The following is a 26,466-nucleotide window of genomic DNA, read 5'->3' as shown; positions in this document are numbered from 1 at the left end:
AGCCTAAAACTCATAGACATTCTACGGAAATGAAAATTCAATGTCTCTATGCATGCCAGCAAGTTTACAAATAGAGGAGGAAGTTCGACAACGGCCTCAGTCCACACCGAGATGGGTGGAAAGACCTTCGCGGTGGCTCATGACTGCACATGGATTCCAAATATTCTTCTTCATTCGTGAGGTATACATGCACTAACTCACACTTGAAAATCTATGTGGGTCAGCAATAAGTTTATACTAAAATGCTGCAAACGTGTGCAACCCTACATCCAGAAACCTACGAGTTAAAAAAAGCAAATTAATGTTTTCATCTGACTGTCCCTGATAAATTTACAGTACTGGCTTATATTCTTCTAATTTTGAAAATACAAATCCAGCAAGAACTGTGCAAGAAAAAAAGGAACATTGGTATAGTGACAACAAGCAATGCCGGCCTTTCAGAAGTCACTCTCTTCCACGTAGTACATACTTGACTGCACTGTTGCAGACTAACGAGGCTTTGGTGTCTGGACCCATAGCTAGTACAATCCTTTGTAGGGCTTGTCTTGTATCCTGTCCACGTGTGCTTGTGACAGTCCTTTCATAAATTCCATCTTATCACCATTCATCCTCATCGTCGCGATTAGCCAAAAATCGTCAGAAAAGCGGCGTAAAAGAACTAAATCAGTCAAAACAGCAAATACATGAATATCTTTCATAATATCTCTCTTGTGGCGCCCACATTTCGACGCTGTCTTGCGTTTTGTTTTTGTCTTTGCACCAATACCGGCGACGCACAGTTTGAAAACTGCCGCGCTAATCCACGGAACCTCAGTTCAAAGAATACGAAAGTATGAAGCAGTTGACCACATCTTCCAAATTACGTAACAGAACTTGGGAAAATAAGCTTTGCTAAGTGGATGTGCGGAACAGATATTTTTTTTATTGTAAAGCCCTGAAGCTAGGACTGATATCCCGGGGGGGGGGGGCTCACGAGTTATCAGGAGGGCTTTGTAAACCAAGTGCATTTTTCAAAAGTTTAACAGTATTATATTAAATGAAGGTAAATTATGTGTGTCGGGGTCATTAAGTTAATTTAAAATATGAAATTTAGAAATATCATACAAATACTACAGTTTTTTTTCTATATCTTCTAAAACATCTCTTGAAATGCTAATGGCTGCTAATGACATACACACTCCTTACAATTTTTGATGATACAGATATTTATATCATAAATGTTAAAATGTACAATATTCACTTCAATCATGGTGGCTATGAGAGAGAGAGAGAGAGAGAGAGAGAGAGAGAGAGAGAGAGAGAGAGAGAGAGAGAGAGAGAGAGAGAGAGAGAACCGTGCAAATTGTCCCATCACCATGTTCGTGCATGTTCAAGAATTAAAAGAAAACTCAAAACAAGCTGTTGAAAACTTCTGCACCAGCATACATAAAAATGCATCGCTTAAAACATATAGGATGTAAAAGAAAAATTAATGAAAATAGTCATGGACAATTTGCATGGTAATACTCATGGGTCCCACTGTACGTTCCACCCCCGGTCGAAGCATTAAAACTCCCTTTCGTTTCCAAAACTTGGGAGCTGTTGACATTTGACTCAGATGTGGATGAAATGGGATTGATGACGTCAAAGTCGCAGGGAAGGTACAGATAAAGAATACCCCTATAAAATAACTTTCTAAAGTATAGAGAATCTTGTAAACACTTGCCGCTGCTTAGACTTCTGATCATAAACAAGATGAATTAACGAAGTTGGGAACAAAATAATATATTCTGCCTACATTTTCAATCTTCACCTCAAACAAATTAGAATTTAAAATAATGTTACCTAATGCCAAGGAGGCTAGCGGCAGTACCAGGGGGGGGGGGGCGCTCAGCCCCCCTGGCCCCTACCTGGCTACGGGCCTGCTGAAAGCATAGTGATATTCTTAGGAAAAAAGTTCCATCATTTGTTGCACTAACAACTGTTCAAACAACATTTACTAGGGTGGTATTTGCAGGAGGATGAGAGGGAATCATACATTTGGTTGCGTATTTCTTCCAACTCTATGAAAGAATGTTATATATAAAATTCACATGTTTGGAAAGAAGATATTGCAATTGTACCCTCTTCCCACTGGAATTTTTTTTAAATATCACACTGTTATTATACAGTTTAAATCATATTGAAGCAAAACCGCAACTAATTATCTTCCTATATCGTGAATTAAAAAAAAAAATCCACACCCACCACTTCTCTCCATGTCATATAAAAATGTTTCATCACCTTTCTATCTACTGGCACATTTTATTTTTAAAAAAATATAACACCATTAAGCATTGTTTCCATGATATGAAAAACTCAATATGCTGACTAAGGCAGTAATTTATTTTATTATAAAACATAAACTAAACGTAACGTTTCAACCTTCTAGCAAGGTATGCTTCAGACTCTGCACCAAGTACAAATGTAACAAGGTACAAAACAGGACGATATATATACACAAACATTACTCCCCTCCAGACTATTAGAAAGTTGTTCTGGAACATTCTAGCAGGTGGCTTTCCCTTGTCAACTGTACTTTCACCTAAAAGACTAAACATATTTACTTCCATCTAGAATGTGGTTGGACTCTTTATCTCACGCTCTTTTTCCTTCATTCTTCTCTCCTCTTTTTCTCTTGTCCTTTCCACTCTTTCTAACACCTTCTTCCATTCTTTGTTTAACTTCAGTCCCCCATTGCAGTTCATTGTGTCATCTTCACCTTTCTTCTCTATTTACTTGGCTTCCTTCCATTTTCTCACTAGCATTCTCTTCTCCCTTTCTATCTGCTTAGCCTCATCCCACTCTATGTCATGTCCTGTTTCTCTCGTGTGTTTAAATATCGCATTTCTCTCTCTCTTAAGTCGTACATCATCCCTATGTTGTTTCAACCTGTCTTTCAGCCTCTTTTTCGTTTCTCCTATGTACACACTCTGACATTCTTTACATTTCGCTTCGTAGATAATCCCTTCCTCTTCTTCTTCTCTGTTTTCCTATTTCTTTTTTGCATTCTTCGCTATTCTTAAGATGCTTTTTGTATGCTGTTACATTTGTACTTGGTACAGAGTCTGAAGAAGACCTTGCTAGAAGGTTGAAACGTAACGTTTAGTTTATATTTTATAATAAAATAAATTACTGCCTTGGTCAGCATATTTAGTTTTCCATAAAGAAAAATAGGCAGTTTTTGCCAAGATACGTTTTTCTCATTTGGAAAATTCCATTAAAAGAGACACCCCGCCAGTAATGGTTATCTACGATTTAATTTCTTAGAAGAAAGGGAAGGGGATTCCTTGCAATGCGTATTTATGCTGACAGTTCGCAAAATTCCACGACGTGGAAAAAAAAAACCCTTAGCAATTACAACGGCACGAGTGCTCTCCAGGATAAATACAGCGTGTTCCATAATAATGGGACACATATTAATCGCACCGGAAGAAGCACATTTACAACAACCAAGTTACAGGAGTCTTTATCCCTGTTCAAGTTTTGAATATCACATCCCTTAGAAATGGTTCCCACCTCGGGGAGAGCATTGTTGGACTCTGTGTCATCCTCACTATGGCCTGGAGTAGCACATCAGCTAAAATGACCTCTGTCCCCTCCCAGATGCTCTCTTTGAGATCCAGAGCTATGTAGGGTGTCCGAACGGGCTCGCACGAAGTGCGCATCTACCGTGGTGCAGGTGTCTCACCGAACCCGAATTGCGCACCGGATCGCCTCCTTCCACCGACCACGAACTGCGCACTAAGGGGAAGTTTGCTGGAAATACATACAGAGATGGAACAAATTCAAAGCATGTAATAATTAATGAAACTAAGAATAAGAATTTTATTTCAGATTTGGGCAAAATTGTCAGTAATCATATACCAAATTACCAAATTAATCATATACCGTCTTTCAAGTTCCTCAAAGCATCAGTGTACATCTGCTTCTTCTTGTCTTTAAGGAGGCAGAATACCAGTGGAATGTACGATCCGTTCGAATACAAGTGTATGCTAAACAACTGTATGAAGTGACACGCTGCATACTGAAATGTCCAGTTCATTAGAATTACTTGATTCTCGAACAAGTACTCAAGATTTGAGTCGCAAGAAAAAATCACGATCCCCTTTTCTTTGTCGTTTTTAAACAAAAAGTTCTCGTCACGAATGGTCTTCACTTCCATTTCATCGAGCATCAACTGAACTTCATCCGAAGTTTTGGTTAATTTAGGATGTACTTTCAACCGAGCATAATTGATGTTGTTCCTGACGAGCTTCATGTCCTTTCGGGTGAAGGTTTCCACAATGTTCGGCTGCTCCTGTAACTCTCTGTGTCTTAACTTAGAAGGTTTTCCCTCAATCTCATCTCCTTTTCTATTGATGCTGTTGCTCAGGGATTTTCTCCTTAAAACCTGGTCTCGGAGGGCATCATGATTGTGCTCTTCTTCCATCCGAGAATGTAGTTCCATCGCCGAGTGTGTACTTTCACTTCACTGCTCTGTGCGCAAATCGTGATTGACATCCACCTACCAGCGCACCTGGGCCTGCTCCTATCATGTGCCGCTCTGTGCGCAATTCGTGCTCGTAGATTAGTGAACCATTATCAACATTCATCTCTGGTCACGTTTTGTGCGCAATTCGAGTTTGCCCGTCAGAACATTTCTGCTGACGTACGCTCCTGGAAATGCTGTCCGAATCGCCTGTGTCATGTGCCGATGGAGCTTTTGCTTCTGAAGACAGCTTTCATAATGTATGGAATAGATATCTGATGGCATCCACGGCGGCATCATGAAGCATCAATCACTTGAAAAAGGGACTAAGAATAACTCCCAAATCCAGACTATGAAAAACAATACGTTTTAAAGATGAGCGAGTGTCCACGCTCTTGTAAATTAAAAATGAAATTTGTCCCGTCTTTATGGGACTCCCTGTATAACATTTATATTCATTAAACAAAGCCAACGGGGATGCAGAATTGAGGCTGTGAGTTTAGAGGCACCCAACGCAAGGAAGCACACACGCACACGAAAAAGAAAAGAAAAGAAAAAAAAACACCACATGTGATTCTCTCGGCTGCGGTTCAAGGTGCCAGTCGTTAGCCTACAATAAGCTAATGTGACGGATTGTTACTTGATTTGAACAACTTACGATATCTTACAGAACACGACTAAAACATGCGTCAGCTACAGAAATTCCAATGTCTGCGCGAGTGAACTTTATTCGAGAGGCACACAAATTTCAGCAAATACTCGTAAAAGATTTGCAACGACAAGTAATTACAATTAATTAAGAAACAAAAAGTAAGCATTTATACTGCAGAAAGCTTTCATGCTTTTATCCTCTGTAATGTTCTCGCAAACAGTTTTTAATTACTGAGTAAAAGAATGCTAATTCTGGACGAAAATCAGATATAAAAAGTTGTGTTGTAAATGCTGAAGCCAATTAATTTCATTGCAGCTTTACAAATTTGCATATCACTGGAGTGTAGAACTGGAATATCGACGTGCTATGAGCCTTCTTTGGTATCAGTTGCTACTTACTTAAACCTTTTCGCACCCTTTTTGAAAATAGGTAAAGAGCTAGGCTGCTAACCAGTTCAATAAATCAACGGAGCTAGAGCTAGGATAAGTTTTCTGAAATTTTAGAAGTTTTAGTTGGTTTCAGTTGCTCTTTTTACGCAGTAATGTAAAGCAGGGTGATTCTGAATGATTCTAACCACGTGTCACATATAAAGCTAATTCTCCCTTCAAGGTATCCGTCCCACCAGGGCTCGACAGTTGAAAAAAAACATATTTTTCTTTGGGGCCTTGAAGACGATACCAAGTACAATTGTAGTCCGCTTCCCTTCAGTTAGATCCAGAAAACAGTGCTTTTATTTTGCTATTTATTGGCTTATTAGTTATTGTTCAGTATTTTTGTAGCTTTTACTATGCATTTTAAAAAATCATATTGGAGGTTCCTTAACTGTATTTTCCTCATTTATGTTGTTACGGCTCCATACAACTGAGTAGTTCTCGTTGGGCATTTAAAACTTTAGGTTTAAAACGAAATACCGGGTGTCCCAGAAGTCTTTCCCTGATTGTAAACTTTATTCATATCCACTATATGCAATGTAGAGATGTGAAAGTGGTGCCAAAATGTTGGAAAACTAACCAACTTTTTTTGTTGCAGGTTTCAGTAATGTTGCTGTAGTGTAGCAGTGTCAGTGCCCAGAAAACCGGAAATGTTCACAAATCAGGAAAAAGCTCATGTCCTCTGGTATTACGCGACACGGTCACCAAATAACTCTGGATATGATGTGGTTCAACTTGATATGCCAACCATCCACTGGGTTGTTTGTTCGGTGCTTTGGCCATTGCAATTCCAAATTTCCGTTGGAATGTTTGGATTATCCAGCCATTGTTCTACGAAATAATCGTTGAACTTTCTGCCCAGATGGGCAGTCCTCCGCGACGAGGAGCAACCTTCATCAATACGGCTTCTGGGTACTCTATAATGTTAGTACACTACATATCCTAACATGACGGCGTACATCTTCATTGTAAAGGTATTCTTCGGCGAGGCCTATATTCTGAAACTTCCGCCAGATGCCCTGGTTGAAATGGTAATTACAGTCAGAAACCTGGGAATCCGGAAACGTCGCACGTAATTCATTGATTGCTGCAAGTTCAAGAGGGCTTTCCTTCTAACACCATTTCAACACCCTATCTTCTGACGATATGATGGAATGGAGGTTACTAGATCCAGACCTTGGTTAATTGGAGCAGCCATTTCTTCTTTGAAGATAGCAGACACTTGTGTAAGGATCTCTTCTCGTGCTCTCTTTTTGCAGTTTTCTAGTCGCTTCCTTTATCTCGCAAACTGACACGCCAGGTACGCACTGATGATCTGGTATATATTATAAAATATATTATTATATATGGTGAACTAGCAGTTATGGCCAATGTACATAGTCTGTGCATAGCAACGATTATGCATCTTGTTTATGTGTCTTATGGATGATTTAAGTTTTAATAATGTAATCCATCTTGTTACAAGTTTTAATATATTTGACTATGACGTTCCAATCTTGAGATGTTTATTTCTGTTTATGTCATAAATATTAGGACATAACAAAATGGCGACGAGGATTGGATGGTTGCATTCCACAATTGCAATTTCACCTTCGGTGAAGACGTTTGCCTAGTTGTTGTGAACTCCATAACAACGTTTATACAACCACGGAAGCACTAAGAGTGATAACTAAGCATCAGGCGAAATTCTTCTATACCGTAGTTACCCACCCCCCTGTCTAGTGACGTCACTCACTCGACCAGGGCAACTTGCTCCGCACCTGCAGAGAGATTAATCCGACAGACAAGACCGTGGCAAATTGAACGATAATAAGCACCGTGGCAAGTTGCACCGTGGAAACTCGCACGCAATCATACATACAGAGTAAACAAAAAAACATAAAATTCCTTCTCATATACAACCCACATATAAACGAAATCAAATAGTAATAGAACCCATATCAAAATATATCGAATATATCGTATATTTGTATCGCATATTGCTAATTTGTTTACATTCGTTTTCCGTCATTGAAAGGTTGTAAAATTCTATTCTGTATGCATTCAAGGAGTCCTCTTACTAGATTTCAAGACGGATTGAGACTATTTTGTTCTAGTAATCGGGCAGAATTTGGAAAGAGGAAAGAAAGGGAGGAGTAATCATATTCACTTTTCTAAATATGTTCGTTTTTACTATTTGCAATAGCAAATGGCAACTTTTCTAAATCTTTCTCTATCACAAGTGTTACAAATGACAGTCAAAAGTAACCAAATTAATATACTGTATTTAAGTGTTCTGTTTTGGCATTCTGACAGTTTAATTAATCGGAATAATGCTTCTCTTCTGATTATAATACGGTAGGAAAGCGCGTAAACTGTTCTAACCTTTATAAAACTACCAGTTTTTCATGCCAGCAACCTTGAAAGAGATGGAAAATCTTTTCGTAACTGGGCAATTATACGGTAGTAATGATAGTGGAAGGCTACAGGCATTGGCCGTGAAAGAACTCAGGAACTAAATGTTGGGTTTTAGTTCAGACTATTCGATTTAATCAAAAGTTATTAATTTTTATTCAGCTTTGACGAAATCATTGTAACAGTGCATCGCTCTGGACATTAATTCGGTTACAACAACAACAATAATAAATATGTACGTATGGTAAATATTATCCGACTGTCACGTGGGCCCGGGTTCGATTCCCTGAGTGAGTAATCTCATGTCCGTCAATCGTAACGCTAGGGCTTCCCAGTTTCTTAGTGAGTATCTGTCGGGGTAACTCTGGGAAGTAAAAGCAGCAGGATTAATTTACCGAAATATAGAATTTTGTAGTATGGTATCCTACCTCGATAAAACCATTGTGCATTCACGCACAGAGGATAACATCACATTAATAATCGATGAAACATGTAAGTCGTTTTCAAAATCTGAAATTTTCTAAACGGAGTAACTCGGAAACTAGTGGGCTGTGTCGGGAAAAAAATACATGTATGCTCAGGTGAACTGACAGAACACAATGTGCATGTGGTCAACATGAGACGAGGTAAAGGCAAATTCGTCCATTTATTGAAAGAAACAAACTAAAGGCGAAAAAAAATTCTGGTCTCCTCTCAATTAAAAGAAAAACAGTTCAAATGTCCCATCCATTGGAGTATAATAATTATAAATAATCGTTTATTTTAAGTGTTGAGCACAGTATGAAACCTAATACAGCACTAAGTCAAATACAAAAGTACAAAGTTACACGAATAAAATACGTAAGTTGTAGAATAACATAACAAGTTAGCATATTTACACTTCAAGTTACAGTTTTCAACGAGATCTACATGTATTATAACTCTGATACTAATAATTGTTTATTGTTATATAATATTGTGCAATTAACTGTGTATTGTTCTAATAATAATAATGATCATATTTATTGAAGTGATGATAACGATTAAACAACCACTATGTTATACAAAATTAAAAATTGAATACATAATTATAAAATAAAACAGTGGATCCTACAATTTTATACATCAACATAAATTCAAATTGTAGGTTTCAACAAGATAAGCTACTAAACCTCTTGCCTTGTTTAGGCATGTGAGAATTGAGATATACCTATGGGAATATCTGGGAATTTTATAAGCTATATTATTCAAAAAGTATTCACTGTCAACTTGGAAAGTTAATATATTCTCTGCAAAATTTATCCTTTTCATTTTTCTTCTTTCTTCTAAGGAAAACATATTCAACTGTGTTAACCATTCAGAGTAATGTTGGTCATAGTAATTTTTTTTAAACTTTGTGCATAATAACCTGATAAAGGTAAAGTGCTCCCCTGTGCTTAGCACAACGCCATGAAGGCGTATAGGGGGTGTGGGGGTAACGCCCCACACTTTCTTGGTCCGGTCGTGAGTGGGGGTGATGTGACTGACCGCCTTTACCCCCCAGGGTTTCCCCCAGGTACCCATGTTATTCCCGGATTTGAACCGGCCGGGGATCGAACCCGGGACCTTTAGCATGGTAGTCAGACGCGTTACCGACTGAGCCACCGCGGCCACATGCATAATAACCTGATAAAAAGGTTTTGAACTGATTCAACTTTTTGAAGGTGACTGGTTGCAGTCAGAAACCATAATTCATTTGCATATTCAAGAATAGGACGAACTATCGTTTTATACAGGAATATTAAGGTATCTTCTTTTTTATAAACTTTCCATGAGAAAAATATATAACCAAGCATTCTCTTTGATCTTTTGCAAATTTCTGAAATGTGCTCATCAAATATGAGATAGGAGTCTATTAATATTCCTAAATCTTTATGACTGTCACACACTTGGATTTTATTTTCATAAATAAAATAGTTGGAGACTATATAATGAATTTTCTTAGTACTTCTTAAAACTTTACACTTTTTCAAGTTAATTTCCATTTCATTAATCTTGCACCAATATGTCATTCTATCGAGATCAGCCTGAAGTTGAGCGACATCATTATTTGTTAAAATACTCTTACAATTTTTTTATATCATCTGCATATAGTAAACATGTGCTAGATTTAAAACATAATGTAACATCATTGATAAAAGCAGCGAACAGAATTGGGCCAAGTGGCGACCCTTGAGGTACTCCACAAAGTATTTCTTTTTTAGAAGAAGTTGTTTCACCAATCTTAACAGAGAAACTTCTATTTACTAAAAAGTTGGAAAACCATTTCAGAAATCGTGGTGATAATCCCATTTGGTCGAGTTTGTAAATTAATAGCTGATGACTGGCACTATCAAAGGCTTTAGCCAAGTCAATAAATAACATATCGGTCTGGGATTGCTTCCTAATGTTAGATTTAAGAGAGTCTATTAAAACCAATAAATTTGTAATAGTAGACCTTTTTCTAAAAAATCCATGCTGATTTCCATCAATATATTGTTTAAAAGAAAAAGACAAATAGTCAGCAATTATGTGTTCAAAAACCTTTGCCATGGAATTTAATATAATAATTGGTCGATAATTATTAAGATCATTGGCTTTTCCATCTTTGTTTTTAGTTACAGGTACAATAAACACATTTTTCCAGATATCTGGAAATATTCCAGAAATAAGTGACATGTAAATTTTAGTTAACAATGGTACAAAAACATCTTTGTTTGCTTTCAAAATAAAATTAGTTATGCCATCAGGACATATTGAAGACCTGCCTTTTAGTTTGTTAATTGTATCACTTACATCCTTTTCCAAGATAACAGGTACATCAATTAAGTTGGTGTATGAATGAAGAATAATATTTTTAAAATTTACATGACTTCTTTTTGAGAAAGATTTGTGAAAAAGCTCACTAAAAGCATTAGCAATATCATATTCATTGAACAGTACATCATTATCATAAATAATTTCAGTGATAGTATTTTCTCCCTTCTTTCTATTAAAGTGAAACCAAAAAGCATTCTTGTCACCATTAACATTGTTTTCTAAGGAGGAGTAGTAATGCTCCTTTACATTAGGATATTCCTTTTTTAACATCTTTCCTTAATTGGGAATAAGTACTGTAATATTCACACTTATTTGTAAGTTTAAATTTATCATGATACCTTCTCTTTTTATTGATCATTCTCTTTAGTTTCCTTGTCATCCAAGGCAGTTGATTGTATGTTCTTTTAACTTTTGAAGGAATATTGTTCTTTAATATTGCATACACATTTCTAGTCAGTTCCATAACAGATTGTTGTACATCATTAGATATTTCAACCATATATGGTAAATGCAACAATTCATTATAAACATTCACATAATCACCTCTGGCGAAATTAAGACATCTATAAATATTATTTTCCCTTGTATCTGTATTGTCTATTTTAGACCTATCCAATTCAAAATAAAATGAGAACGGTGGATGAAACTTATCAATTTTAGATAAAGGATGTTCATTAAACTAATGTTACAAGTGGAAATGTTAGTGAGTAGAAGATCTAAAATATTAAAAGGCAGTGAAGGGTCATACGATACATTGTGCTGAATTAGATTTGAAAGTGTTGCGATTTCAACAATTTTTTCAGCCTTTTTTTAACATAATAATTAGAGCAATACAAATTTCCAGTAGCCCAGTAAATTCCACCAGCATTAAAATCTCCAACTAAAATTATTTTATTGTGTTTCATTAATATCTCTTGAACTACCCAAGCAATCCTATTATGGTTGGATCAGAATTATTAGACAGTAATTTTACCCAAATTACATCCAATTCTGTAAAAGGTGATTCCAAGATCACAAACTGAACCTTGTTTTTAATAAATAAAAGACAACCACCACCACCAGATTTCTGTTTGTTTAAATCCAGATTTCTATATTTTCTTAGCACCCTGTACATTGGATCTAAATCTATAAAATAATCTCTATCTTGTTTACACCAACTTTCTGTAAGAAAAATTATATCATAATTTTCAATATTTATATTGTTTACTAATGTTTCAAATTTGGTGTTAGTTCCTCTAACATTCTGATAAAAACATTTAATCATATTATTACTAACGGAAGAACCACTTAGTTTTTTGAAGTTGAGTTTTCTCCAGACTTACTGTTACTATTTGTATCAGATACACTTTTGTCTTTGTTGGCAAGTATATTGTCATTTTTCAATTCGCCATAAAACCTTGTTACTAATACCCTTTAGGCCAGATATTTTCATCGAATAGTACATCATAGTCATCCTGGGAAACAGCTACATGAAAAGAGAGTAAGAGTCGTATTTAGTTTTCAGGCTTGTACGTACCATTTTCTTTACGGAAGAAGTTTCAGCAATATATTGCTGAAGGTCAGTATTTGAATCTTCAGGATGAAGTCGAGTCACAAATAGAGCTCTCTGAGGAAAAGCATTGCGTTGCACTGCTAACCTAGTAGATGGATTCTGACCTTGCACTGATTTCTTCACGTCGTTCACCTGTTTGTTTACATTTTGCAAGGTCGAAGCTTGACGAGTGTTTTTGGAACCAGATGTATTTAAAACCTGGTTGTTTTCTATCGTCTGCACTGATTGACCCAGAAACTTATCAGATCCCTTATCGGTGTGAGTTTTGTGAGCTACTGTAGATAAAGGTAAACAAGGAGTACTGCAGGGCATTCCGATTGTGTTTTGTTTATCTTTCGGAAGATTCGTTTGAGTTACGTGTGCATAACTGTTTTGTAGAATCCTTTTTTCTTCTGTTTTCATTAGTACTTCATTCTGTTCTTTCGATACAATCACTTCGACTTTAAGAGATTGAATTTGATCACTTAAACTCTGCACTGTCGAGATCAATGTTGACATAATGTATTTAACATGGCAGCGACTGAAACAGTTTACATTACCTGGCTTTTGTTCTCCAAGTTGATGTTCTTGATCAATATCATCTTCATCACTATTATCACTATGTATTGCCATTTCTTCATTATTTTCTCTATTTATGTCCATGTTTTCATTGGCACTATCGCGAGCAGCTACACGATTCACCGGAACGGGTCGTGGCGTCACAGGAGTTTCATCGCTACGCTGTTGTAAACATTTCGTACATTTATAGGTAGATATGTCATTCACCATAAAAAATTCAACTTCATATTTAGAAAGTTTCAAACATGGTTTAAATTGAAACCTTGTATTACACAGACAACATGCCAATACCTGTTGCTTTCCATAAATTCCTTTGGAACAAATTCCACAGTGATCAGAGGCAGGCGCCATGTTGAAACGCATATAATAATAATAATAATAATAATAATAATAATTAAAACAGTTGATTATTTCCACTCACCATTCTGATCCGATCCACTTCAGTCGTTCGAAGTCGTACCTTGCGAGTGTGGAGTCCCGTTAAGGTGGATGCCCTCCATCTGGAAATCACAAACAAGCACATATTTAGCTAAATCAGAGCTACTTCCGGAACAGCCATTAAGTTAAAATATATATTCCCCTACTAAAGGTAGGGGACAATTGCCCTGTCTAGTTCGCTGCATTTTTGCAGGTGTATCCCGGTGTCTGGCTGGTGCAAGGAAATGACGTTCAACCAAGTAGACAAATAGTGGTGTTCAAGTTCGGAAGATTCAACAAATGCCTCTCTGCTGCCTTAAACGTTCATTTCATGTTTTCTGTGTACATGGCTATGTTTGTATATACAATTACCCCTGTATGTGTGTATATTTGTTTATATATGAGTATTTATTTACATGCGTATAGTTATAAATGTCTCAGTCTGTATATAGATATGTATCTTGTTCTACCTCAGTGAATATCATTTTTGGATTTATGTTCTCTAGAATACTTATGCTCGTGTTCTTTACGAAATGATTATTGTAGTTTTGCTCTCCTTCTTCTTTTGTTTTGTATTGTTGGAATTATAATTTTTTAATTGTTTAAAATATATACCGCGTGAGGCACCTAAAAGTACCACCTGAAATAGCGAAGAAACCAGAAACAGTAGCGATGTGAGGTTTGCGGGAAACAATAATATCAAATGGGGCTCGTAAATCGGAGGTATGGGGTGGGTCGAATAATGTCGACAAATGGGGCATCTGGAGCAAAGTCATATTTTTTTTAAATGGAACGATATACAATAACATGCATAATATAAAAGAGCACACGCAGAGAAACACAACGCCGTTGGTCTCATGCATCTACTGCACATAGGAACGAAGATATGGCCATGTGAAAATATGTAAACAAACTAACAAGTGGCCCACTTGACCGTCAGTACCACGGCATGTACAAGTATGAGATGTCGGAAGCCATTGGACAAGATGAAGATAGAACGTGTTAAAGGAAGAAAAAATACAGTAGACATCGTCAGCACCGTGTATTTGACAGTGTTACAACATAATGAAAATGACCATGATAGAATGTCGAAGAACCACTGCGTAAGAAGCGAAAACCTGTCAAAGTGTGTGTTCAAAGTGGTGGCCGTCAGCTGCGATACAGGCAACGAGGCGCCCACGCAAAGATCGTCGCACAGAATGTAGCATCTCGTAGGGAATGTCCCTACAGGCCGCAGTAATGCGGTGTTGCATATCCTCTGGAGTTGTTGGCACATCCCGGTAGACAATGTCCTTCAGCTTTCCCCACAGGAAAAAGTCTAACGGTGTCAAATCTGGGGAACGAGCCGGACATTTGACAGGCCCTCCACGTCCAATCCAACGATTTGGAAATGTATTTTCCACACATGCTGTAGCGCGACTTGCACTGTGAGCTGAGCACCCGTCATGTTGGTACCACATTTCCCTCCTTGTCTGAAGTGGAATGTCCTCAAATAGTACAGGCAGTTCATGTTGTAAAAACGGTATGTATCGGTCAGCATTCAGTGTCCCTTGTATAAAAAAAGGGCAAATGAGATGTTCACCCACTATACCACACCACACGTTCACACTCCATGGGCGCTGGCGTTCCACTTGGCGAAGCCAATGTGGATTTGTCACCGACCAATAGTGCATGTTCCTTAGGTTGACATTTCCATGATTGGTAAAAGTTGCCTCCTCAGTGAAGAGGATACGTGACAAATCGGGTGTGTCGTGACGTAACATCCATGTGCAAAACCGAACACGGTCCACAAAATCATTCCCGTGAAGTTCCTGATGGAGGGAGATATGATATGGGTGTAACTTGTGTGTGTGCAGAATGCGCAATATACTTCGCTGACTCATCCCAGCATCCCTGGCAATTTCACGGGAGCTAACGTGCGGATTCACAGCAACAGCGGCGAGAACATTTGTTGCACCTGCCTCACCTGTAGTTGGCTTGTTCCGCGGACGTGCTCGTGGTGTTACACTTCCGGTGTCTCTTAATTTAATAAATAACTTACCAAACAGACGTCGAGATGGCTGTCGTCTGTCCGGATATCTCTCTGCGTACACACGGTAGGCTTCTGAGGCATTCTTTCGGCATTCCCCATAAATCAGGATCATGTCCGCTTTTTCTATGTTTGTGAACACCATAATCTTCGCTCTTACCACTACGACTGCTTGCTATGAACTAACACGATTTCGTGGACCTGCTATCAAAACTTGCTCTGCGTAAAGGCAGTTCTGTCAGGCACCTGAGAAGTCTTACATGCCGTGGTACTGACGGTCAAGTGGGCCACTTGTTAGTTTGTTTACATATTTTCACATGGCCATATCTTCGTTCCTATGTGCAGTAGATGCATGAGACCAACGGCGTTGTGTTTCTCTGAGTGTGCTCTTTTATATTATGCATGTTATTGTATATCGTTCCATTAAAAAAAATATGACTTTGCTCCAGATGCCCCATTTGTCGACATTATTCGACCCACCCCATACCTCCGATTTACGAGCCCCATTTGATATTATTGTTTCCCGCAAACCTCACATCGCTACTGTTTCTGGTTTCTTCGTTATTTCAGGTGGTACTTTTAGGTGCCTCACGCGGTATATGTACGTATATAGGTGAAATAAATAAATAAATAAGTTAGTACGCACCACGTGACCATACAACAAACACTACACCGTTCCAGAAAGTAGTGCAAACGGGTGCAGACACCAAATACATTACTTAACACCTAATCAACGAAGTAGACGAAGTAGAGTCAAACAGTGCAAAGAACTGGATGGGGCCATTGCCATCCTTTCATGAACAAGAAAATCCTCTTTTCAGGACAATTCTCCACCTGATTTGTGCTGTACACAAACGTCGCTTTTATGCCACATTAGGTAATCGCCAGGATGAGGATGCGTGATGATTATATGAAACTGATGAAGGGATGCTCACAAAGAACACTAATGGCCAGGGCAGAACTCGAATCGGGGAACTTCGGTGGCGATTCCGAAAGTTGACCACTTTACGCGCTTGACCACCTAGTCCACCGGTCGTGTGACGTGTGCGGCTTAGCGTAATATGTCAGAAAAACGATGCTAACTAAGAGAAAATATAAATACAAAATTATAATAACAATAAATAAATAAATATAATCGAAACTTTATACTATTTAAGTCGTGCACTTTCGACATGACCTTCGGCCACATTTTGTGCGCTCGCATGCTGAGCCTCAATGCTCGTTATGACTTACGAAATGTCGGCATTTAAGGAAAGGAAACAAGTGAATACGTTGGCTGGTTTGAAAAGTTAGAACACAACCTTTATGTGCATACATCCTCTAATGTTGTACCAACACTTAAAATATTATTCTCTCTTTTTAAATAATAAACTGGGTAAATACTGTCGTTTTACAATACATATGTTTTATATAAACGAATTCAGTTGCGACACCTAAGCAGAAAAGCAATATTTACTACTTCTGCCAATGTTACATTTGCAAACATAATGCAAATACCCAAATGTGAATATTAGCCTGTAGAATTCTGGTCATTCCCGTAAATTCCTACCTTGGCTCTGTAATAAATTTCCAGGTCCATATTTTGAAATACAAAAATTCACCGTAGTTTTACAAAAAAGTAACGAATGAAATATAATCGAAACTTTATACTATTTAATTAGAATAGGTAACGTAATCATTAAATTACAGAAGGACCGATAAAGTTTTAAGGGTGTGAGCTCAGCTACTGAAAATTCATTTTGATTTTAATTATCAATAAACAAATGGAGCCAAAATATTCCTTCACGAAAATTAAGCTCAAAAAAGGTAAATAAAAAGGTAAAGTGTTCCCCTGTGCATAGCACCACGCCATGAAGGCGTATAGGGGGTGTGGGGGTAACGCCCCACACTTTCTTGATCCGGTCGTGAGTGGGGGTGATGTGATCAGCATCACGCCCCTGACCGCCTTTACCCCCCAGGGTTTCCCCCAGGTACCCATGTTATTCGACGCTGGGTGTGCGCCGGGGCCGCTTCCACCGTTAGAAAAGTTCCCGGATTTGAACCGGGACCTTGAGCATGGTAGTCAGGCGCGTTACCGACTGAGCCACCGCGGCCACTGAAAGAAGTATCAATCTCATAATATCCGTGACGCGGGAAGCAACTTGCGTCTCCATTTTCATCGAAACAAACCTATTCCTGATTCATTGATTGATTTGGTTTATTTTGCTTCGCATTTCTGCTACTTTTGTATAATCGCGAAGATGAGGATGAGTGATGATATGATGAAATTGACCAAGGAACACCCATGCTCAGACCGAGCGTTTCAAACCCGGGACCCATAGATTCGTAGCGCGGTGTACAAACTGATTCCGTCCCATAGATGTTGAAGAAGTGCCGTGCACCTTAACAGACACGAAATGTCAATAAAAATTCCAAGACACAAGCTGGAAAGCAATATGTCTTTCTTGAAGTTCTTGGAAATTTACGTATCTATCGGGAAGCGTTTCCGAACAAACTCTGCAATTCACTCCCGACTGACAGCTCACAAAACTTTCCACGGGAAGAAAACGAAGGAAGATAACTCCTCTGCAACAAAAGCCGGTGACGTGAAAGAACATACCAAATTACCACGATTGATGGAGGGTCAAAGAGGGGAATGGATGCAAAAGACCTGACACATGCCCGTGACGCGCTGGCCCCTGGCTTCGTTGTTTCATAAGACTCGTAACACCCGACGCAATCACTCAGGCCTTTTACCACTTCGCTGCCTTGGTACACAGCAATGGCCGACACAAGACATTGTGGGAAGGGAGAATGGGAAATTTCTACACAGAAAATGAGAGGGTTACAGAGGTACAGTACCCCCTCTAAACCTTTCGATACAAAATCTACAGCTGGTGGTTCGGGGCAGTGTTGTCCAAGGTCCAGGGACACATATATTCTAATAGGTTCTATTGGGTTTCGCAACAGGACCGGAAATTGCTCCGGAAAAAAGGTTCCTGGACCGAATTGAAAATTCTTTATATAAAAAAGGGTCTTTTCGGTCCAGAATCCATTTGCGCTTGCTGATTTTCTCTCCTGGACAGGAATTAAATTTATTTAAAATTCTTTGTACCTTTAACAACCCTGTTTCAGGGTTCAAATCAAGGCCAGAGCATGGGTGTTCATTGTTAGCGGCCCTTCAGCAATTTAATTCATCATTCATCATCTTCGCGATTAACTAAAATCGGCGGCAGAAAAACGACACTAAATAACAAAAATAAAATAAAATAAAATCTACCACTTGCATCTCTTCAAATGAATTGATAGAAGCAAGAGGCTGGCTTTGAAAGAATCTCATGTTAATAAACAGACACAATAACATATTGTCACTATTATCTCAATGGGCGTAACTTACGGCCTAATTTTGAAGGGGGGGGGGGGTCATTCCACGTCAAATCATCCAAGCCATGTCACCCACCATCTCCGATTTTGATGAAATTCGGTATACTTATAGAACTTTTGATGCTCATTACAAAAATGACAACTTTTTTGAGATTGGTCAAGGGGTTCAGAAATTACGCGTTTTTAAAAATCTCCGTGTACGCCACATGCGGCTGCACTTTGAATGGCACGCATTAGGTTATAAATTATAGTATCTTCTCTCAGGTTTGCCGAAGAAACTTCAAGTTTATTTTCTTTTGCTCAGGATAGTGTAAGCTTTCATTTAAATAAGGTTTCAGATCAGTGTATTTTATGTACAGTTTCATGTATTTTTTTAGAAAAATAAATGACTAACTTCAAGAGCGAATTTCGTGCAATGCCCCCCCCCTTCAATTTCCCCCAAATTTTATATACAGGTAGCTAAGAGTGGGCACTAATGCTTAATGGGAAAATTGGGATGGGCGGTTCAGAGACAGGGTGATAAAAAAATCATTTGCATTAAAAGTTAATCTTATTAAAAATGCTTATGTATTTAGCACAAAGTCTGAAGTACAATATGTTTTGAGGTATAATATTCAAAATTTCTGTTCACTATGTGTGAAGGTAAGCATAGGCGTAACCTGGCGGGAGCAAAGGGAAGCATTTCCCCCTCCAAAATTTATAGATTAATTAAAACCTACAAATAATAATTGCAGTGGAACCCCGATTTCAAGTTCTTCGATTTTACATTTTCCTGCATTTTACATTCAATCTTGGTGGTCCCAACATAGCAAATTGCTAAGAAATTTTCCTCGGTTTTACATTTTCTCGCATTTAAGATTTTTTCAGCTTGGTCCCCTGAACAACGTAAAATCGATGCACTGTATCTAAGTTAGTTTCTACTGTCTTCAATTTAAAAAAATATATATAATCATCATTATTAGCATTCCCAAGTTTAGCAAATTTTCTTCGAGAACATTCTTCTTCTTGTGCATTTTCTCTCAATATGGATTTTTCTTTTTGCTACTCTTCACGGAGATACGTAATATGAAATAAGAATTAATAATACACATTTGTGCTGATTGAAGTTTTTCCAAATGAAGCTTTTCTTGACACATACCACAGAAAATCTCCTTGTGATGGGGTGGTTGTATCACTTAGAAGACTTGTATAGACATCAACAGTATCAAGTAACAAGTGCAGCAATGATGTGCCAATTCCATAGAAATAGTATTAGAGGCATAAATTTCTTATTAATCACGTAAGGTGAAATGACAACAACCCGCAGTATAATGTGTCAGCGATTGCAAAGTACTATACAACAGCACCAGGAAGATTAAATATGCACTGTTTTGAACTTAGGTTACATGCTATTTACAGTGTTCGGTAAGTTACTTTTCACAAGTTAACGAGTTTCAGTTACTCATTTAAAAACTAACTCAGTTACAGTTACTGTGAAAGAAACTTACAGTTAATGATCACTGATTTGTGTAAAAATTGCAAATTGCGTTTCTAGTACATAATATGTCTTCATATACTTACATTACTACTGCAAATAAATGATGAAACACAAGAGTTAACTTTGCTTGAACGATTTTAATTAAGAAATCATTTGTATGCTGACCACGGTATTTTGAATATGGTGTCACTGATTCCACTTCCACCTATTTCTTTCTCCTCCATTCCAAGATCCAGAGACCCACTCCTTCGACGATGACTTTTTCCTATAGCTCTTTTCAGTTCTTACGGCGGCCGGTCCTAGTCCTGCCAAGGGAAGTGGGGAGCGGGGATTACGCAACAGACCAACCAAACAACAGCAGTGGCGCCGAGAGACACGACGCGGCCGGAAAAAGCACTACGTGAAACTCGTTCTACTGGCCGCTAAGTTTCTTATCGCGCTGGATTGGTCTCTTCCCCGCTCCCCACTTCCCCTGCCAGCTTCTAGAGCGCCCGCCGTAAGAACTGAAAAGAGCTATAGCTCGACAGTCCACCTAAAACACTGAAGTTTTCACATACAATGCGATATGAATTGAAGTAAAGCGTGGATGAAGTTAGCATGCAACAAAGCATAGCTTCCATGACAAGTCAGCAATTTCAATAAAATCCTTTTACGTAGCATCCAGAGAAGGTGCAGATATATTATTTTTACAGTTGGGAACAGAAAATGTGAACGGCACAATTTATAGTGCATGAAATTTTGGCAATGCATAGAATACAATCGAGTAAGTATTTTCCGGTACTATCTTCATGGGCGTAACTTGGAAACTATCTATGGGTTGAGAGAATCATGAAGTTTTCCGACCCATAAAAGTAGTGTCAAAGATTATTTGCTAAATGCATTTGAAAAATCACAATAATTACTCTTTTTTTGTTTGTTCCTCAAGTACCAGGAGGTTCACAAAATATATTTAACTTATAGGTTTTAATTAATCTATACATTTTTAGAGGGGGGAAATGCTTCCCTTTGCCCCCGCCAGGTTACGCCTATGCTTACCTTCACACATAGTGAACAGAAATTTTGAGTATTATACCTCAAAACATATTGTACTTCAGACTTTGTGCTAAATACATAAGCATTTTTAATAAGATGAACTTTTAATGCAATTGATTTTTTTATTACCCTGTCTCTGAACATCCCATCCCAATTTTCCCATCAAGCATTAGTACCCACTCTGAGCTACCTGTATATAAAATTTGGGGGAAATTGAAGGGGGGGGGGGGCATTGCACGAAATTCGCTCTTGAAGTTAGTCATTTATTTTTCTAAAAAAATACATGCAACTGTACATAAAATACATGATTATTGATACACTGATCTGAAACCTTATTTAAATGAAAGTTTACACTATCCTGAGCAAAAGAAAACAAACTTGAAGTTTCTACGACAAACCTGAGAGAAGATACTATAATTTAAAACCTAATGCGTGTCATTCAAAGTGGACCCGCATGTGGTGTACACGAAAGATTTTTAAAAACGCGTAATTTCTGAACCCCTCTACCAATCTCAAAAAAGTTGTCATTTTTGTAATAAGCATCAAAAGTTCTATAAGTATACCGAATTTCATCAAAATCGGAGATGGTGGGTGACATTTTCACAAAATTCGGGATGATTTGACATGGAATGACCCTGGGGGGGGGGGGGGAGAATCGAAAACTTTTCCATATCATAAAGATAACGCCAAGTATTATTTGTTACAGAGCGACCACAAGATAAAGAACCTTCGATCAAAATCCTTCGTGCACCGTCCCCTCCAACGGTTCAACTCTGGCCATAAGGAAGCATGTTCCACTCTGTTCCTCCCCTCCAACGGAAGTGCGATGCACAGGAGTCGCGGGTCTGCGCAGGTTATTTTGCCTGTGGTTCCACTATAACTGTTACAATTGCGATATTACAAATATTATATTATTAGTTTGCTCCTCAGATCATATTAGGTGGGCAAGAGTTATAAACGTGATAATTTGGGGGGAGCAAGTGACCCCCTTGTCCCCGTCAAGTTACGGCTGTCATTTTCTCCATATACAAACGAATTCAAATAACTGAAAACCATATACAGTTTAAGTTCCGTTATTGAAAAGTGTGATTCGGAAATAAACTAATAATGCTTCAAAAACATGATTTGAGCAACATAATGTTTTAGGTATTTAAATGTTCTGAATTTTTGATGCTTTCTCGGAGGGAATTTTTTGGAATTTAAATTGGACACTGATCACGTACGGTGCATCAGAGCCGAGCCACTTCCGTGGTTTAGTGGTTAGCACTGCGCGCTTCGACGCTATAGGTCCCGGTTTCGAGTTCGAGGCCTGGGCATTGGCGTTCTTTGTGATGTCGCTTCATCAATTTCATCATATCATCACCCATCTTCATCGTCGCGATTAGCCGAAAAGTGGCAGAAAAGCGAAGTAAAATAAACCAAGCCAATCAATCAATCAAAAGATTGGTTGAGTTGGTGGTTTAAGTCCACTTTGTGCACAGGAAGCCTAATCGGGACTGGACCTACAGTTTAAAGTGGAATCCGAACCACTATGTGCCTCCACCGGGTATCGAACCCGGGACCCCTTGATTACAAGGCGACGACGCTACCACTGCGCCATCGGAGAAGCAATCAAACAAAAGAAGTCTTAGCAATGATGGAACCGATATCTGCTGAAACTGTACTTCTTAAACCCGAAGGTTTACGGCTGCAGCAACACAAGCCTTCCATCTGTCCCTATCATGGGCAAGATCAATCCAATCTTTTCCATCCTTACCGATTTCATTTAGATCCTCTTCTTGATTTTATTATTATAATAATATCTGAAATGAATAAAAATTATGTAGTTCTAAATTATGTAACATTCTCCACTCACCTGTCTCCTCATCCCTTTTAAGTCCAAATATTTTTCCAAGGATTTTATTTTCAAATACTCTTTATCTATGCTCCTCTTTTTATGTAAGGGACCAATTTTCACGGCCATATAAAACTACAGGCAAAATTACGGTTTTGTATGTTATAACTAGACGTCGGATTTTAGGTTTTTAACCCTTTTTTTCCTTTACAGGTATGTAAGGAATAATAAGTCAACAACTGATGACGTTTTATAGTGCCTAAAAAACTATTTCGCTTGTTAGAACCTATTTTAGGTTCAAGCCTTTTTTAGGTTTTTATATATTTTTAAAGGTTTTACAGGATTTTTATGTCACACAGAGGCATTTGCTATGTTTGGTCAGGAAAAAAATTCAATGACGAACGTGTTTGAAACGTACTCTCTGTCGATTTCCCTTCCTCCAAGTCCATGATCAATTTTCAAAGCTCTAAACAAAGCAAAATGTCTGGTGCCACTGTTACCTGTACAATCCAAAGTGCATACTTCTGATCTGCGTGGTCTTGCTCACTCTCGCGTCACTTCGGTGCTATGTGGCCCTTCACGCCTTGCAAACTAACATTTCAGCACTGAAGTTTGCACCACTGACTATGTTTCTGTTGAAATATTATTTTCAGCATATAAGATGATCCTCACAGACAAAATTGCGGAGTGGATAACATGAAAAAAGATTGTTGCCTAAGTATTTTAATAGCAAATTTCCAATGGTAAGTTCAGCCATCGCCGTAGGGTTAGGCAACACACATAACGTTATGCACGATAGTGCGTATTTCAGAATATAGGTGTCCCATTTTCATTGCCGGTGACTGTACCTAATCAGCACTTTTCAGGAATTTTGAACTATTTTAAGTTTATTTTTACCTACTTCAAGATTTTTCGAGCTTAACTTAATATTTTTAGGACCTGTTTTAGAATTTTTAGAACCTATTTTAGGGTTTTTCGAAAATATTTTAGGGTTTTTCGAACCTATTTTAGGATTTTTAGAACCTATTTTAGGGTTTTTCGAACGTATTTTAGGATTTTCAGAACCTATTTTGGGTTTTTTCGAACGTATTTTAGGATTTTCAGAACCTATTTTAGGGTTTTTCGAACCTATTTTAGGATTTTTAGAACCTATTTTTAGGATTTTTAGAACCTATTTTAGGGTTTTTCGAACCTATTTTAGGAGTTTTAGAACCTATTTTTGGGTTTTTAGAACCTATTTTTGGGTTTTTAGAACCTATTTTAGGGTTTTTAGAACCTATTTTTGGGTTTTTAGAACCTATTTTTAGGATTTTTAGAACCTATTTGAGGGTTTTTAGAACCTATTTTTGGGTTTTTAAAACCTATTTTAGGATTTTTAGAGCCTATTTTAGGAATCTAAAAGCACACATTTTAGAACTTAAATATCCGAGGTCTACTTATAACTTTCAATTTCTTAATTTAGATGACGTCATAGGTTCACAAATGATTGGCAAAAGACCGCAGATGCTTTAGACGGGTTCTCCAAGGTAAGAAAAGAAAAATGCACAAGCAAGAAGAACAAACACTTTCGCTTATAAATTTAACCACGAGGAAAAAGGAAGGAACATCAAACTTGCAAGAGAAAGGTCTTGCAACATGAAGTCAGCATGCGGTTGATCCCACGTTGCGAGTTAATGAACCTCGAGAGAGACGGTGTCTGTACACAACGCACGCTGATTACACAAGATTATCTGAATGCTAGAGAGAGATACGTCTTCATTAAGTTAACTCTAAGCTCCGTAAGCAATGTCGTCAAGCGGATGGGTGTTCGTAGGTTAACGTGCAGGTAAAGCATCGATTCCCATTACCGCATCATTGGCTCTCTTAGGCTGGACGCCAACTGAGGACGGAGCGAAGCAAGCGGAGCGGAAGAAAAATACATGCAATCAAGTTCAAGCTCGCCCACTGAGGCGGAAGCGAAGAGAAGATAAATTTTTGGCTCCCGAATATATATGTATAGAGTTTTGCAGACAATGAAAATAACCATTTTCGGAATTGTTAATATTTTATGCGTTAATTTAGAAATTACTTTATGACGTTTTTGAAGCAATTGATGCGAAATATACGAATATTACACGTCTCATTGCTTCGGTAAAACACAAAAGCAACGTTGGATAAAGAAATAAGATATTACAATTTTTCGATTTCAGGCTTCAGCCATCTTATTTTAGTAGTGGTCATGATAATTTTTCACCTCATTCATTATTGATATTTTTTCTTTCCAGAATCGAATACAAGTTGACATAATTTCTACAAAGTTTTATATTAACAAATTTGAATAGTTTTTTTACAATATTGTCTGATTTTAACTTATTATTGAATAATTTGAAATAAAATAGGTTTAAAACAAATCGCTACTATGTTGGGATATGGTTTGCTATGGTGAACAATAGATGGCTCTGGACTTATGAGCATTTTTCTAACATTTTTCTTTATTGTTTCTTTATTACGCCGAATCTTTTAGTGTGGTGGAAATGAGTTAATATCTTGATCTTTTTACAGAATTTAGAATTTTATTTGAAATTGAGAAGATAAACCACATGTAGGAAGATAACAAAGTTTAATTTCTAATTACCATAAAGAAAAATGCATGTAATAAGAAAGCTAAATTTTCCTTGCCAAATGGCTCCCATATCAATATCAATACATGATATTGTAAAGTAAAGTAAAGTGCTCCCCTGTACATAGCACCACGCCATGAAGGCGTATAGGGGGTGTGGGGGTAACGCCCCACACTTTCTTGATCCGGTCGTGAGTGGGGGTGATGTGATCAGCAACACGCCCCTGACCGCCTTTACCCCCCAGGGTTTCCCACAGATACCCATGTTATTCGACGCTGGGTGGGCGCTAGGGCCGCTTCCATCGTTAGAAAAGTTCCCGAAATTTGAACCGGATATTGATATAACTTTTTTATCGTCTTGAAAAATAATAATAATTCAGGCACCAGCACTTATTTATTAGGAGCTAGCCCTTTATTTCTTTCAAATACGGGTTAAGAAAACCATGAATCCAACTAAGAAAAGCTATGAAATGTGTTCTTAAACATTTAATTTGTTAATTAATACAATACTGGATTAAAAGTAATTAATTCTTGTGCCAGAGTGGCAACCCTAAAGAAGGGTCAACCGGTAACAACATGAATAACTATATCTACTATATATTCTAATATATAGGGTGTCCAAAAAGTAACGCAGGATTTTAATTGTGCGCCATATTTTCCCCGCAGGGTTGGCAGCGTTCTGAGAGGTCACATGTTGTAGGAAAAACATTGCGGTTAGTCAATATGGAGCGCTACATAACGAAGGAGCGAGTGACGATCGTTAAAATTTGTTACAAGTACGGAAACTGTGGGCAAATTACCTGACATTTTCGATAGGAGAAG

At 37.9% G+C, this 26,466-nt stretch overlaps 1 protein-coding gene across 3 annotated transcripts in view; it reads right to left on the bottom strand.

Annotated features, from left to right (window-relative positions):
• Positions 1-26,466, bottom strand: part of LOC145986359 (ecdysone receptor-like) — a 1,118,076-nt gene that overhangs the window by 385,324 nt on the left and 706,286 nt on the right. For all 3 annotated transcript variants that reach the window (XM_083120240.1, XM_083120243.1, XM_083120242.1), the window contains exon 5: positions 13,315-13,393. The gene's annotated coding sequence lies outside the window, so the exon portion shown is untranslated. The remainder of the gene's footprint in view (positions 1-13,314; positions 13,394-26,466) is intronic.

Source organism: Lepisma saccharinum, chromosome 4 (assembly GCF_977018435.1).
Source record: "Lepisma saccharinum chromosome 4, izLepSacc3.1, whole genome shotgun sequence".
NCBI lineage: Eukaryota > Metazoa > Arthropoda > Insecta > Zygentoma > Lepismatidae > Lepisma > Lepisma saccharinum.
Note: the sequence above shows the minus strand (reverse complement) of the source record. Positions and strands in the feature narration are given on the sequence as shown.